Source organism: Choloepus didactylus, chromosome 12 (assembly GCF_015220235.1).
Source record: "Choloepus didactylus isolate mChoDid1 chromosome 12, mChoDid1.pri, whole genome shotgun sequence".
NCBI lineage: Eukaryota > Metazoa > Chordata > Mammalia > Pilosa > Megalonychidae > Choloepus > Choloepus didactylus.
This window is the reverse complement of record NC_051318.1, coordinates 38,932,864-38,946,896: the sequence shown is the minus strand read 5'-3', so window position 1 is coordinate 38,946,896 and position 14,033 is coordinate 38,932,864.

Genomic DNA, 14,033 nt, shown 5'->3' with positions numbered 1-14,033 from the left:
AGAGAATTCCTTGTCTTAGGGCCTTGATACAGTGTTTGGCCGTTTCCCCGGCAAGGGGGACTGCATAACACATGGCCGAGAAGGTGTTAATTATTACATGCACATATTTGAGGCGTCTAAAGGACGGAACGTGAGTTACATCCATTTGCCATCTAGAATTGGGTTTTAGGCCTCGTGGGTTGACTCCCTGAGGTTGCAGGGGGCCAAGCGGCGCAAAGGGCGCACAAGTTGCACAATTGCGGACAAGATGTTTACAGGTGTCTAGGGGGAGGCCACATAAATGATGTAACGACGTAGCCGAAAAGTGAAACCTGGAATGCAATAACTTGGCCTGGTTAACAGCATCCCCCGGAGGGGCTGCCGTGTGGGTTAGCATAGCTTGGGTATTCTGAGCTGAGACCGCTTGGTCTACTATACTATTGCCATTAGCCAGGGGCCCCGGAAGGCCTGAGTGACTACGAATGTGGCTAATGAACCAAGGATCCTGTCGATGCTCCAGGATGCTTCTGAGGTCAGAAAGTGCTTTATCAATGGCCGAGTCTCCCGGGAAAAAGGTGGAAAACGCGAGGACTCGGCAGACCTGATACGTGTAGAGGCTGTCTGTGAAAATGTTTACTGGGTGGTTGCAGTGGGTGTTTAGCGCGTATGACACCGCCAGAATTTCCCCCACTTGGACTGAATGAAGGTTGACATAGCTGAATAGGCGGGGTTTTGGGTGGTCCTGAGAATAAGAGAGGAAGGCGAAACGGGTTTTGGAGGCGTCAGTGAAGACGGTAGTGGCACCCGGGATGGGTGCAGAGGAGGGGAAAGGATGGAAGGGGCTGCGGAAGGGAAGCTTGGAGAGCCCCTGTAACAGTCGATGGCTAGGATAGTGGCAGCTGAATTCCCTCTGAAATCCTTCTAAGAGGATTTGCATGTCCGGGTTATCACGTATAAGCAGGCGGGTTTGGCCTGCGTCCAGGGGCCAAACAATTTTTTCCGGCAGCGCTCCAAATACATGAACAGCCAGGGTGACTAGATCTGAAGCTAGGCTGATTCAGAGCCACACTGCGGGGCAAATTTTCCTAAGCCGGCTTTTAGCAGGGTGCACTCAAAGTAGAGGGCCTGGCACGGGAGTGGGGGTAGGGGCAGCGCTGTCCTAAGGGTTGCCTTGAGGTGTAGAAGGCAGCCAGGGGTTGTTAGTCGGCAGGGTGGGAGGAGTAGCGGCAACTGCCGGTAGCGGCTCCGAGGGGGAGCTTGTCGAAGGGGGAGGCGGAAGTGGGAGGCCCCAAGCGTCGCAAGATGGCGGCGCGGTGGGCGTGGCTAAGACACAAGATGGCGGACTAGCTCCGCCCTGTGAAAGGGCGGGGCCGAAGGCATAAGATGGCGGACTAGCTCCGCCCTGTGAAAGGGCGGGGCCGAAGGCATAAGATGGCGGACTAGCTCCGCCCTGTGAAGGGGTGGGGCTTAAAGCATAAGATGGTGGACTAGCTCCGCCCTGTGAAAGGGCGGGGCCTAAGGCATAAGATGGCGGACTAGCTCCGCCCTGTGAAAGGGCGGGGCCTAAGGCATAAGATGGCGGACTAGCTCCGCCCTGTGAAAGGGCGGGGCCTAAGGCATAAGATGGCGGACTAGCTCCGCCCTGTGAAAGGGCGGGGCCTAAGGCATAAGATGGCGGACTAGCTCCGCCCTGTGAAAGGGCGGGGCCTAAGGCATAAGATGGCGGACTAGCTCCGCCCCATGAAAGGGCGGGGTAAAGCGCATGCGGTTTCTGGCCCGGCTTAAGGCTGACGTCATCACTAGAGCACTTCCTCCCCTCAGTAGAAGAAGAAGGAGGAAGTTCGCCATTTTGGAGCAGTCTGGGGGGGGCGGTTGCAAAGAGGCACATGGCGCCAAACAAAGAAACAAAGACACAAAGGACTACAGCAAAGTAATGGAGGGGAAGAGGGAGAGCTACTGGAGGAAGAGTGTCAGGAGGAATGGGGGACATAGGAAGAGAGGACGAAAGGTAGTTGGGGGCAATAGCCGGGTTAATATGGGAAAGGAGGAGCGGCCCGGGCGCGGAGCGGCGAGGGAGAGGCGGCTCCGCGGGGCGGCGAGGGAGAGGCGGCCCTTACCTTGCAGGCGAGGAGAAGGGGAGTTGGAGAGGCGTCCGGGCGAGCGGGTGGTTTACTGGACCGCTGTGTGGAGAGGACCATCCTCACACGGGGCACCAGTTGCGGTCACGTCTACTGCTTCGGGGGGGGGGGCGGCCGGTTGCTGAACCCTCGGCTCTCGGCGTTGCTCGGAGGGTACCGGCGGCTGGGGCTCTTTCCCGGAGGCGAGGGCGAGGCGGGGGACTTGGCCAGGTCCCCGGCGGTGGCGTGCAAGGTGTGGAGGGCGGCGAGAAGGGAAAGACAAGACACTCTTCCTCCAGTAGGGGTAGAACAAAAGGACCTTTATTCAGGGGTGAGCACAGGTTATATAGGCTGGCATAGAGGGCGGGGGTTGTTACAAGCCAATGCTGAGGGGATAAAGGCTAGGATTGGTTCTGAGAGGGGTGCGGAGGTTAGGATTGGTTCTGAGAGGGCGCGGAGGTTGTTTGAAAAGGGGCGGGAGTTGCTCTGGCAACGGTGTCTGGCAACAATGTATGCGCACTGGTGGTGATGGGAGTTGCACTGGCAACGGGGAGTGTCCGGGCAAGATAAGGGGGTGGGGAAAAGGCGGTTCCCTCCGGCAAGCCTCCCCTAACGGTGGTATTTTGGGAGAGGAAATGGGGCCTGCCTCCGGCCTCACTTTCTCAGGCCTGGGGGGCAGTGGAGGGCGCTGTCGCCCGTGCCCACCACCCTCCCCAGGGGCTGATCAGGTCCCCCAGCCCAGGCCCGCCAAGTCGAAGCACGTAATCAGTATCCCGCAATACGGAATATTGGAGACCTAGTGATAGACAGTAGCTAGTTAGGGGGAATGATAATCTAATAGGTTCAGAGATGTTAATGATGGTGAATACAAAGGTACGGTAATAGATAGGGGTGATGACTGTTAATGGGATTATAAGAGCTGTATTGAAGGCAAACAGGATTGAAAGGGGTTGTTAAAGGCATGTTTTCCACAGATCAGAACCACAAATATAGATAGGTAGGTGCTTGCATAATATACTTCTAAGGTATGACACTAGCACAGAGAGTTGACAACAGAAGGGTATATGGGAAAAATCTATATATTGCATACTAGGGACTATAATTGATAGGAATACCATACTAGTATTACACAAATACTAGGGACAAATAATTAAGGGCTGACAAGAGCTACAAGATGTTTTGGGTCATAAGAAATTGTTCAACATGGAGAGTGAGGAGGATTGTACAACTAAGTGATGATAATGTGAGATACAGATGGACTATCATGGACATAACATATGCTGTGTGAACTTAGGAAACCCCTACTTTATAAGTCAAGCCCTCAATACTGGGGCTTGCTCAGGTGAAACTTATGGTTGTAAAGGGGAGGCTAAACCCACCCATAATTATGCCTAGAAATCACCTCCAGAGAACCTCTTTTGTTGCCCAAATGTGGACTCCATCTCTAAGCCTAACTCTGAAAATAAATTCATCATCCTCCCACCAACATGGGACAGGACCCCCCAGATGAATGACCCATCCTAGATGCCAGGAATGAGCCTGACCCTGACATTGAGAGACTGAGAATACCTTTCTGTCCAAAAGGGGTAAAGAAAGGCAACAAAATAAGGTTTTAGTAGCTAAGAGATTTCAAATAGTCAAGAGGCTGTCCCGGAGGTTAATCCTAGGCAAGCTTCACCTAGATATGCCAAATGACCACAATAAGATAAATGTAAGTCCACAATAGTCCCCAAAACTTTATCTGGGTAAAGAATACCCAGGTCCCTCTCTGAGACTCTATAAAGTTTCACTCACTAAGTTTATTCTTCAGAATCTTAAATCCTTCAGAGAATGCCTATGCCAGCTAAGTCTCAAAACCCAGAGGCAATAACCTCTTAAACATCAACCACATATGTCCCCTTTGCTCACAAAGTTGACACCCCTTTTCAACATGAACAGGTTAGGGTAGTAGTCACTGCCTAGACATCCCTGAAGATCGGGAAAATTATTAAATTAGAGGAAGACGTAGAAACAGAAAAGATGGAATTTAACAAAGGATTATGAATACTGAATCTTTATATAATTTTCTTTTTCTTAGTTGCTAGTTATTAGAATAGCTAGAAGGAAAGAATTGAAATGGTGGAACTGTAACCCAAAGCAGCGTTTGGAATCTGTTCTATTCGCTACTTGTTAAATTGTAATTTGAACACTATACCTTTTTGTATATATGTTATATTTCACAATAAGAAAATAACTGAAACTATGGTACTAAAACTCATAACAACTTTGGAAATCTCCTATATAACTACTTGTCAAATCATACTTTGAAAGATATTACCTTTTGGTATATATGTTATATTTCATAATAAGGAAATAACTGAAACTGTGGTACTGTAACCTATAATATTCTTTGAAATTTGCTCTCTACTTGTTAAATTGCACTTGGAAAGTTTTCACTTCTATGTATATATGTTATATTCTACAATAAAATATATGATTAAAAAAACTGAGGGAGAGCTTAAAATTTGCAACAAACAAACACGGAGTTTGTGAAAAAGAGACCTGCACGACAAAAAATAGTAAAGGGAGCACTAAAGGCAGATAGGAAAAGACAGGAGAGAGAGATTTGGAGAAGAGAGTAGAAATGAAGACTTTCAGTGAGAGTTAAAAGAGAGAGAGAGAATAAAATATGATATATAAATTCCAAAAGTCAAAATGGCAGACAGTAGACATTACGTTGAGAGAAATTAGCTAGAAACAAAAAGACAGATTCCCTATGGACTCACTAATATGAACTAACATTGATGAGAATTTAAGAGTTAAAGTTGAGAACATAGGTTATCAGGGGATAGAAAGAGGTTAGAAATTGAGCATTTGATGCTGAAGGAGTACATAAGGGTAAACAAGATTGATTGTATAGATCCAGAAATGGATAGCATACTACTGTGTGATGACAGGATAATATTGTAAGTACTCTAAAGAAAGATGAGTGTGAGTACAGTTGAAAGAGGAAGGCTAGGGGCATGTATAACACCAGAAGGAAAGATAGAAGATAAAGACTGGGATTGTATAACTTAGTGAAACTTAGAGTGGTCAATGATGGTGGTTATTTATACAAATCTAAGAATATTTTTAAAAGAGGGAAAACGAATGTCAACACTGCAAAGTGTTGAAAATTGGATGGTACAAGGGAAAAAAATACAATCAATACAAACTAGAATCTATAGTTAATGGTAACATTGTAAGATGCTTCCATTAATTGTAACAAAGGCAATATACCAAAGCTAAATGTCTATGAGAGGGGGGTTATAGGGGAGTGATAGGGGATTCTTGGTGGTGGTGGTATTCTCTGACCTTTTCATCATATTTTAATTTATTTTTATTTTTCTTCTATCCTTTATATTTTTATTCTTCACTTTTTTCCTCCTTTTCTTCTTTCTTTGCAGAGGAAAGGGAAATGTCCTCATATAGCTTGTGGAGGTGAATGCATAACTACGTGACTACACCAGGAATCACTGATTGTTTACTTAGAGCGGATTGTATGAGTGCAAATAAAACTGTTTAAACAGAGGGATACAAGTGCTGAAGAAAATGTGGAGAGAGGGATGTACCTATTCACTGTTGGTAGGTAAAATGGTACAGCCCATCTGGAGAACAGTTGTGGTAGTTCCACAGGAAGATATGAGGTTGCCACATGGTCCTGCAACCCCATTATTTGGTATATACTTGGAAGAACTGAGAGCAGGGACATGAATGGACACTTTCACACTGGTGTTTATGGTGGCAGTAGTCATGACTTGCAACAGATGGAGGTGACCTAAGGGTATGAACCAATAAGTGGAATGGTGAACTGTGATGTATACATTCAATGGAATATTGAGCAGAGGCAAGAAGAAATGAAGTTGTGAGGTATGCAACTGGGTGAATGGACATTGAGGACATGTGTTGAATGAAATAAGCCAGAATTGAAAAGATAAACAGTATAATGCCTCACTAATATGGACTAACTATAATTTGCAAACTCTGAGAATTGAATCCGAGAGCACAGGTTATCAGGGAAAGGCTTATGGTAAAGGTTCCTGGATTGTAAGCTCCTACAGTAGTCACATATATTCATGAGTTGTAATGGTTATTTCTAAATTCTGAGATGCTGAGCTGTTTGTGTATAACCTAGCCAAGTCCCTAGAACTTCAGGTATCTGTGTGATACCTGAGACTCAGAGCCATAGTTCAGCAGCTATGAATGTCAGCATTACCCCATACAGCAAATGTTAAAGAAGCTGAAAAAGAGGTAAGACTTTTATTAGAGATGTGAACAAAATGAACTTGGCTAGGACTAAGGTAAACCAGACGAAAGGGAAAAGGATGAATTGACTGTGTTGTAAAACCTCAATTTCTGTGTGAGACCAAAGGGAGAAATGTTTATTTGGTGGAAAATCTATATTTTCTGTAGCATACCATATAATCTAACTTGTGTGATCAGTTTATTCAAACACCATAATTGCATGGAGCCTTGAACAGGAGGTGAGATCTGGCTGGTTTGTACAGGTTAGCATGAAGTCCCGATACATCCCAGAGAAATTTTGGCAGAGAATAAAAATGTATCTGCAATGCCTGCTTGAGGGACTGGGGAAAAAAATGGAAATATTAAATTCCCATTTGGGGAATTTCTGATATTCTCTCAAGCACTGGGGACTATCACTTAGGAGGCCAAGCCCTCAGTCTTGGGGTTTGCCCTTATGAAGCTTGTTACTGCAAAGGAGAAGCTAAGCCTATTTATAATTGTGCCTAAGAGTCACCCCCAGAGGACCTCTTTTGTTGCTCAGATATGGCCTCTCTCTCTAAGCCAATTCTGAAGTTAAGCTCACTTACACTCCCCCCTACATGCAACATGACTCCCAGTGGTGTAAATCTCCCTGGCAGTGTGGGATATGACTCCCAGGAGTGAACCTGGATCCGGCACTGTGGGATTAAGAAAGACTTCTGGACCAAAAGGGGGAAGAGAAATGAAACAAAGTTTCAGTGGCTGAGAGATTTCAAATGGAGTCGAGAGGTCATTCTGGAGGTTATTCTTATGCATTTTATAGATATCTCTTTTTAGTTTTTAGTGTTTTAGAATAGCTAGAAGGAAATACCTGAAACTGTTGAACTGTAATCCAGTATCCTTGATTCTTAAAGACGATCGTATAACTATATAGCTTATATGGTATGACTGCATGATTGTGAAAACATTGTGGTTCACGCTCCCTTTATCCAGTGTATGGACAGATGAATAGAAAAAAAGGAGGACAAAAAGTAAATGAATAATGGGGGCAGGGAGTATGAGATGTTTTGGGTGTTCTTTCATACTTTTATTTTTATTCTTATTTTCATTTTTATTTCTTAGAGTAATGAAAATGTCCAAAAAATTGATTCTGGTAATCAGTGCACAACCATATGATGATACTGTGAACAACTGTACACTTTGGATGATTGTATGGTATGTGATTATATCGCAATAAAATTATATTTAAAAAAATTTTCCTAGAGTTTAAATTACTAACGTGATTTCTGTCTCCTGAATGAATACTAACTGATTCTGATTTGGTATTAGACAACCTCTTGAAGATGGGGTTTGGGGATTGCTTTGGTCATTCCTTGGGCTAGAACACAGTGCTGAGCTCCTTGCTAATGCAAATTTGTGATAGTAATCCATGGAATAGTGTGGCATCACATGTAATCAAGTTAAAATCTGTGGTTGATTGTGATGAAGTAACTGAAACAAGTCCTTTGGGAAACCAAGGGTCTGGTGCATTTAACCAAGATGGCAGTAATGATGACTACAAGGAGTGATATGGGCTAGAGTCTTCTGAATGCACAGGAGTTCCTAGAAGATGAAAATTATAAACTCAGGTCCTTACATTCTCAAGACACAGTCTGAAAAATAAGAGAGTATCTATGTCAAAAGAATCTCTTATTTCTTGTAGTCACAGGGCAGATATTGCTAAAACACAAGCACAAAATTTAACTGTTCAGGTTGCAGAATTACAATATTAGTTCAATTTATGGCCTCACCACGCTTCTAATCTGAAAACGAGGGCATTTGTTGGGAAAGAATGGAACTCCGAAATTTTTTTTTTTTTATTAAATTCAGTTTTATTGAAATACATTCACACACCATACAATCATCCATGATATACAATCCACTGTCCACAGTATGATAACATAGCTATGCGTTCATCACCACAATCTATCTCTGAACATTTTCCTTACATCAGAAAGAACCAGAACAAGAATAAAAAATAAAAGTGAAAAAAGAACACCCAAATCATCCCCCCATCCCACCCCATTTGTCCTTTAGTTTTTATCCCCATTCCTCCACTCATTCATATACTAGCTAAAGGGGGTGTGATCCACAAGGTCTTCACAATCACACTGTCACCCCTTGTAATCTACATTATTATATAATTGTCTTCAGGAGTCCAGACTGCTGGGTTGGAGTTTGGTAGCTTCAGGTATTTACTTCTAGCTATTCCAATACATTAAAGCCTAAAAGGTGTTGTCTATATAGTGCATAAGAATGTCCACCAGAGTGACCTCTCGACTCCATTTGGAATCTCTCAGCCACTGAAACTATTTCGTCTCATTTTGCATCCCCCTTTTGGTCAAGAAGATACTCTCAGTCCCACGATGTCGGGTCCACATTCATCCCCAGGGGAACTCCGAAATTTAGAAAAGGGATATCTGTTTGGATTCAGATGAAACTGACGATCTTGAACCCCAGAGTCACATGAGCTTGCCTTGCCAGTGAAAGTAGCTTGCCCTCCTGTTTTTGAGAAACATAGGCTTGCTCTGCTTGAAATACCAGTGATAATCTCCCCTGGGGCAGTTGCCTTGCAAGGGGATACTCATTCTCCTCAAGACCTACCATAATCACCCTATGTTGCTTCCTGAACCACAACCAAGGTCAAATTTCAGCATGTTCAAAGGGTCAAGTAGTATTCAACAAAAGTATTGCAAAATGTTGCAGTTATATTTGGCAGAAATATGGGGAATATGTGTTAGGAGTTTTAGAAGATTACAGGTAGAATATATACTAGGTCAAGTTAAATTCATATGTGTGTACTTCCTAGAGATTATGGAAATAACTTATTAGTTGATTCAACTGGAAGTGGGTTTAACAGGTTAGTTGGTTGATTGACTAAATTGCGTACTCATTGGCGGTCTACATTTAATGAGGTTGAAATGCCAGAGCTTTCTTGGCATGATTTGAAGAAAGGAATCCAAAGGCATATAAACATAGAAATGTTAGATTGAATTTATCCTGGGTGATCTCCCCAACTGTATCTCTTGTATAAGAAGATGCAGAAAACATATACTTCACTAAGATACGGAAAAATGTATTCATGAGGGGAGCACCTATATTTTTGAAAAGCTCTGTATTTTCTCTCTTTGCAGGTCAGATATGACCATGGAAGTTCCTCCCATTAATGTGGGGTCCTTGATTTCAATGGGGATGATGATGTTGAGTTGCAGTACACAACTGCTAAAGACAAAGTGGGTGTATTTGCCATAAAGAGAAGCCATGATACTTGCAATTAGAATGCTTTGCCTTCATGGATCTGTAGTGGTAACTAAATGATCACAGTATCATTAGGAATTAAATACATAGGCAGACTATTAGAATATTTTTTACCTATAAACATAAAAAATCTAGCTCCAAGGCCCAAAAACTTGACTTGAGTTGCCATAATGGCAAGTCATAGTCTCTTACCCAGTTTTCACATCTAAGCCAGTTTGCAGACCCAGTGGCCCTTGATTAAGAGGAAGATGGGGAGGAACCTAAGATGGTGTCTAGGTGAGACAGGGCAAAAAAAACACCTCCATGAAAAATACTAGATAAAAGCCAGAAAGTGACTCAGAACACCAGTTCCAGCGATGCACCAGCCGAACAACGTCTGCTAAATCCACAGGGAGCATGCATTTGGTGAAACCGGGAGTCTGCATTCTGAAATGAGTGAGTAAGCTGGCTGAAAGTCCTGTGGCCATGCTGTCATGTGGAGAAACCGCGGGCTGGCACTTGGAGATGGACTAGTTCTTTTTTTAAAAAAAAACCCGGGAGTGGCTGCAGATATGGCAGTGAGAACCGTGTAGTGAAGCACTGCAGGAGCGGGCTGTACCCAATGCCTTGGTGTCTGGCATAGAGGATAGCCCTCCCCACACCCGCTGCTGATTGTCTCAAGGACAGTGGGACAGAGGGGAGCCAAAAGCAGAAAGAAACTGCGCCCCTTGCAAACATCTCCCCAGCGGCCTGGGGACACTCCCGTCCGGGGCCAGACCCACAGCCCAGAGCCACGTCAAGAAACCCAGTGTGATGGGGATTCTTTCCCACAGCACCGTGCACATGCCACAATATTGGCTGTGGACACCTTTAGTGCACCCACAGCTAATTGTCCCGCAGCTGGGAAGGTGGAGCTGTGCGAAAAGGGGGAAATTAACACGCCACATTCAACCATCTTTAAAGCAGGTTGGGAACACCCCTGCACAGCCCAGTGGCCCAGGGCTTCCCTGGAGGCTGGTGCACACTTGTGACGTGGCACAGCCTTCCCTCAGCAGAGGTCCTGGAAGAGCACAGCAGGGATAGGGGACCTGCTCAGAAAACCCATGGTCCCTACACCAATACCAAGGACTTGTGGGTCAGCGGCAGAGACAATCTGTGGCAAGACTGAAATGAAGGCTTAGACTCTTGTAACAGCCTCAAATCTCTGGGAACACCTGGGAGGTTTGATTATTAAAGCTGCCCTGCCTCCCTAACCACCCAAACACACGCCCCACATTCAGGGCAGACAGCACCAACAACACACCCAAACTTAGTGCACCAATTCAATCCCACAAGAATCAGATCCCCACACATCACAAAGACAAAGTCAGGGAGAACTCACTTGAGGGGAATAGGTGATGCAGATGCTATCTCCTGGCTAGTTAGAGAAAGTTGAGAGATCGGGAATTTTTTTATATCCTAAAAGAACCCTATCAAGTAAAGCAAATGCCTAGAGGCCAAAACAACAGAAAATCTTAAACCATATGATAAAACCAGACGATATGGAGAACCCAAACCCAAACACCCAAACCAAAAGATCAGAGGAGACACAGTACTTGGTGCAATTAATCAAAGACATAAAATCACACAAGAGCATGGCACAGGACATAAAGGACATGAAGAAGAGCATGGCACAGGATATAAAGGACATAAAGAAGACCCTAGAAGAGCATAAAGAAAAAAATTGCAAGAGTAAATAAAAAAATAGAAGATCTTATGGAAATTAAAGAAACTGTAGGCCAAATTAAAAAGACTCTGGATACTCATAATACAAGATTAGAGGAAGTTGAACAATGACTCAGCATACTCGATGACCACAGAAAGGAAAATGAAAGAACAAAAGAAAGAATGGGGAAAAAAAAATCAAAAAAATAGAAATGGATCTCAGGGATACAATAGATAAAATAAAACGTCCAAACTTAAGACTCCTTGGTGTCCCAGAAGGAGAAGAGAATGGTAAAGGTCTAGAAAGAGTATTCAAAGAAATTGTTGGGGAAAACTTCCCAAACCTTCTACACAATATAAATACACAAAGCATAAATGCCCAGCGAACTCCAAATAAAATAAATCCAAATAAACCCACTCCAAGACATATTCTGATCAGACTCTCAAATACTGAAGAGAGGGAGCAAGTTCTGAAAGCAGCAAGAGAAAAGCAATTCACCACCTACAAAGGAAACAACATAAGACTAAGTAGTGACTACTCAGCGGCCAACATGGAGGTGAGAAGGCAGTGGCATGACATATTTAAAATTCTGAGAGAGAAAAATTTCCAACCAAGAATACTTTATCCAGCAAAACTCTCCTTCAAATTTGAGGGAGAGTTTAAATTTTTCACAGACAAACAAATGCTGAGAGATTTTCCTAATAAAAGACCTGCCCTACTTCAGATACTAAAGGGAGCACTACTGACAGAGAAACAAAGAAAGGAGAGAGAGATATAGAGAAATTTAACAAACATGTATAGAACATTACATCCCAAATCACCAGGACACACATTTTTCTCTAGCGATCATGGATCTTTCTCCAGAACAGACCGTATGCTGGGACATAAAACAAGCCTCAATAAATTTAAGAAAAAAAAAAAAAAAAAAAAACTGAATATATTCAAAGCACATTCTCTGACCACAATGGAATACAAATAGAAGTCAATAATTTTTTATTTGTAACTCCACTATTTACTTCCTACAGGATATAAAATACATAAACTCTAATGACAAATCAGTGGTTTTGGACTCAATGTAAAATAAGTAATTTTTGACAAGAACTATATAAAGGTGGGGGAATGGAGGAGTAGAGGAACATAGTTTACATGTCCTATTGAAGTTAAGTTGGTATCGAAGAAAAACAAGATTGTTATGGATTTAAGAGGTTAAATTTAAGCTCCACAGTAAACACAAAGAAATTATCAGAGAATACGACCATAGAGATGAAAAGCAGAGTATGGGTTACGAGAAGTGGGGGAAGGGGCAATGGGAAGTTAAGAAATGAGTGTAGGGCAACTATATGCTAATAAACTAGACAACTTAGAGGAAATGGACAACTTCCTAGAAAAGAAATGAGTGTAGGGTTGCCATTTGGGGTGAAGGGAAATTTCTAGTAATGGATGGTGGGAAGGTGATAGCATTACAACATTCTAAATGTGATTAATCCCACTAATGGAATGCTAGGGAGGAGTTGGAATCAGAAGAATTAGGCCATATATATGTTTCCACAACTGAAAAAGAAAAAAAAAGAAAAAGAAAAAGACAGTCTAAATAGGCAATGACAATTAAATGCCAAGGATGAGCCTGGATGGGATCTGAGGATGAAGGAGGTGAGACTCAAAGGGACACAGTGGGGACATAAGGAAGAAAAAGGAAATATAGAATATAAACTTTGTATCAATGTTGAATTTCTTGAACTTCTTAGCTGCGCTTAATGGGATTCCATAAAAGAATGTTCTTGTTCATGGGAATTGTATATGCGAATTATAGTGTTTGTTCAAGGATGTGTGCAACTTGCTCTCGTATGTTCAGAAGACAGAGCAATAGATAATGGATGATAGATAGGGAGGGAGGGAGGGAGAGAGGGAAAGAAAGAAATGGTGGTGTGACAGCATGTTAAAGTTGGTGGATCAGGGTTTTGGGGGAGGGGGATCGGGGTATGCTGGAGTTCTGTGTATGGGTTTTGTATTGTTTTTGCAACTGTTCCTGTAAGTTTGAATTTATTTCAAAATAAAATTAAAAAAAAAAAAAAAGAGGATGCTGGCTCTCCTTGATGGAGAACTCTGCAACAATGCCATAAACATATACCGTGAATGTTCCTCCAAGCCTTCCATAAAGGGTCCTGTAGAAATTTACTAAAAGAACTGTGTACTGGGGAAAGGAAATATCCAGACCTTTAGGGGATTACTAGACACTGCCTCTGAATTGATGCTAATTCTTGAGGACCCAAAATGTAATTCTTGCACACCATTCAAAGAGGGGGCTTTACAGTACTAATGTGATAGATGGGGCATTAACTTCATGTTCAACTAATGGTGGGCCAAGTCCACATATCTACCCTGTGTGTATCTGCCCAGTTCTTGAATATATAATTGGAAGAGACATATTGTGGAACTGACAGGATCCCCAACTTCACTCTAACCCATAGGGAAGGGCCATTATGGTAGGATGAACTAAGTGGAATCCCTGGAATTTCCCCTCCATGCCAAGACAGTATCAGAAGTCACACCACTTCCTGGGGGAACTGCACAGATTAGTATCACCATCAAAGACTTGAAAGGTGCAGAGGTCATGATGCCTATAAGGTCCCCATTTAGTTTACTTACTGCTTTGTGCAGAAGTTGAATAGATCTTGGGTAATAACTTAATTATTGTACGTTGAACCAGGAAATGA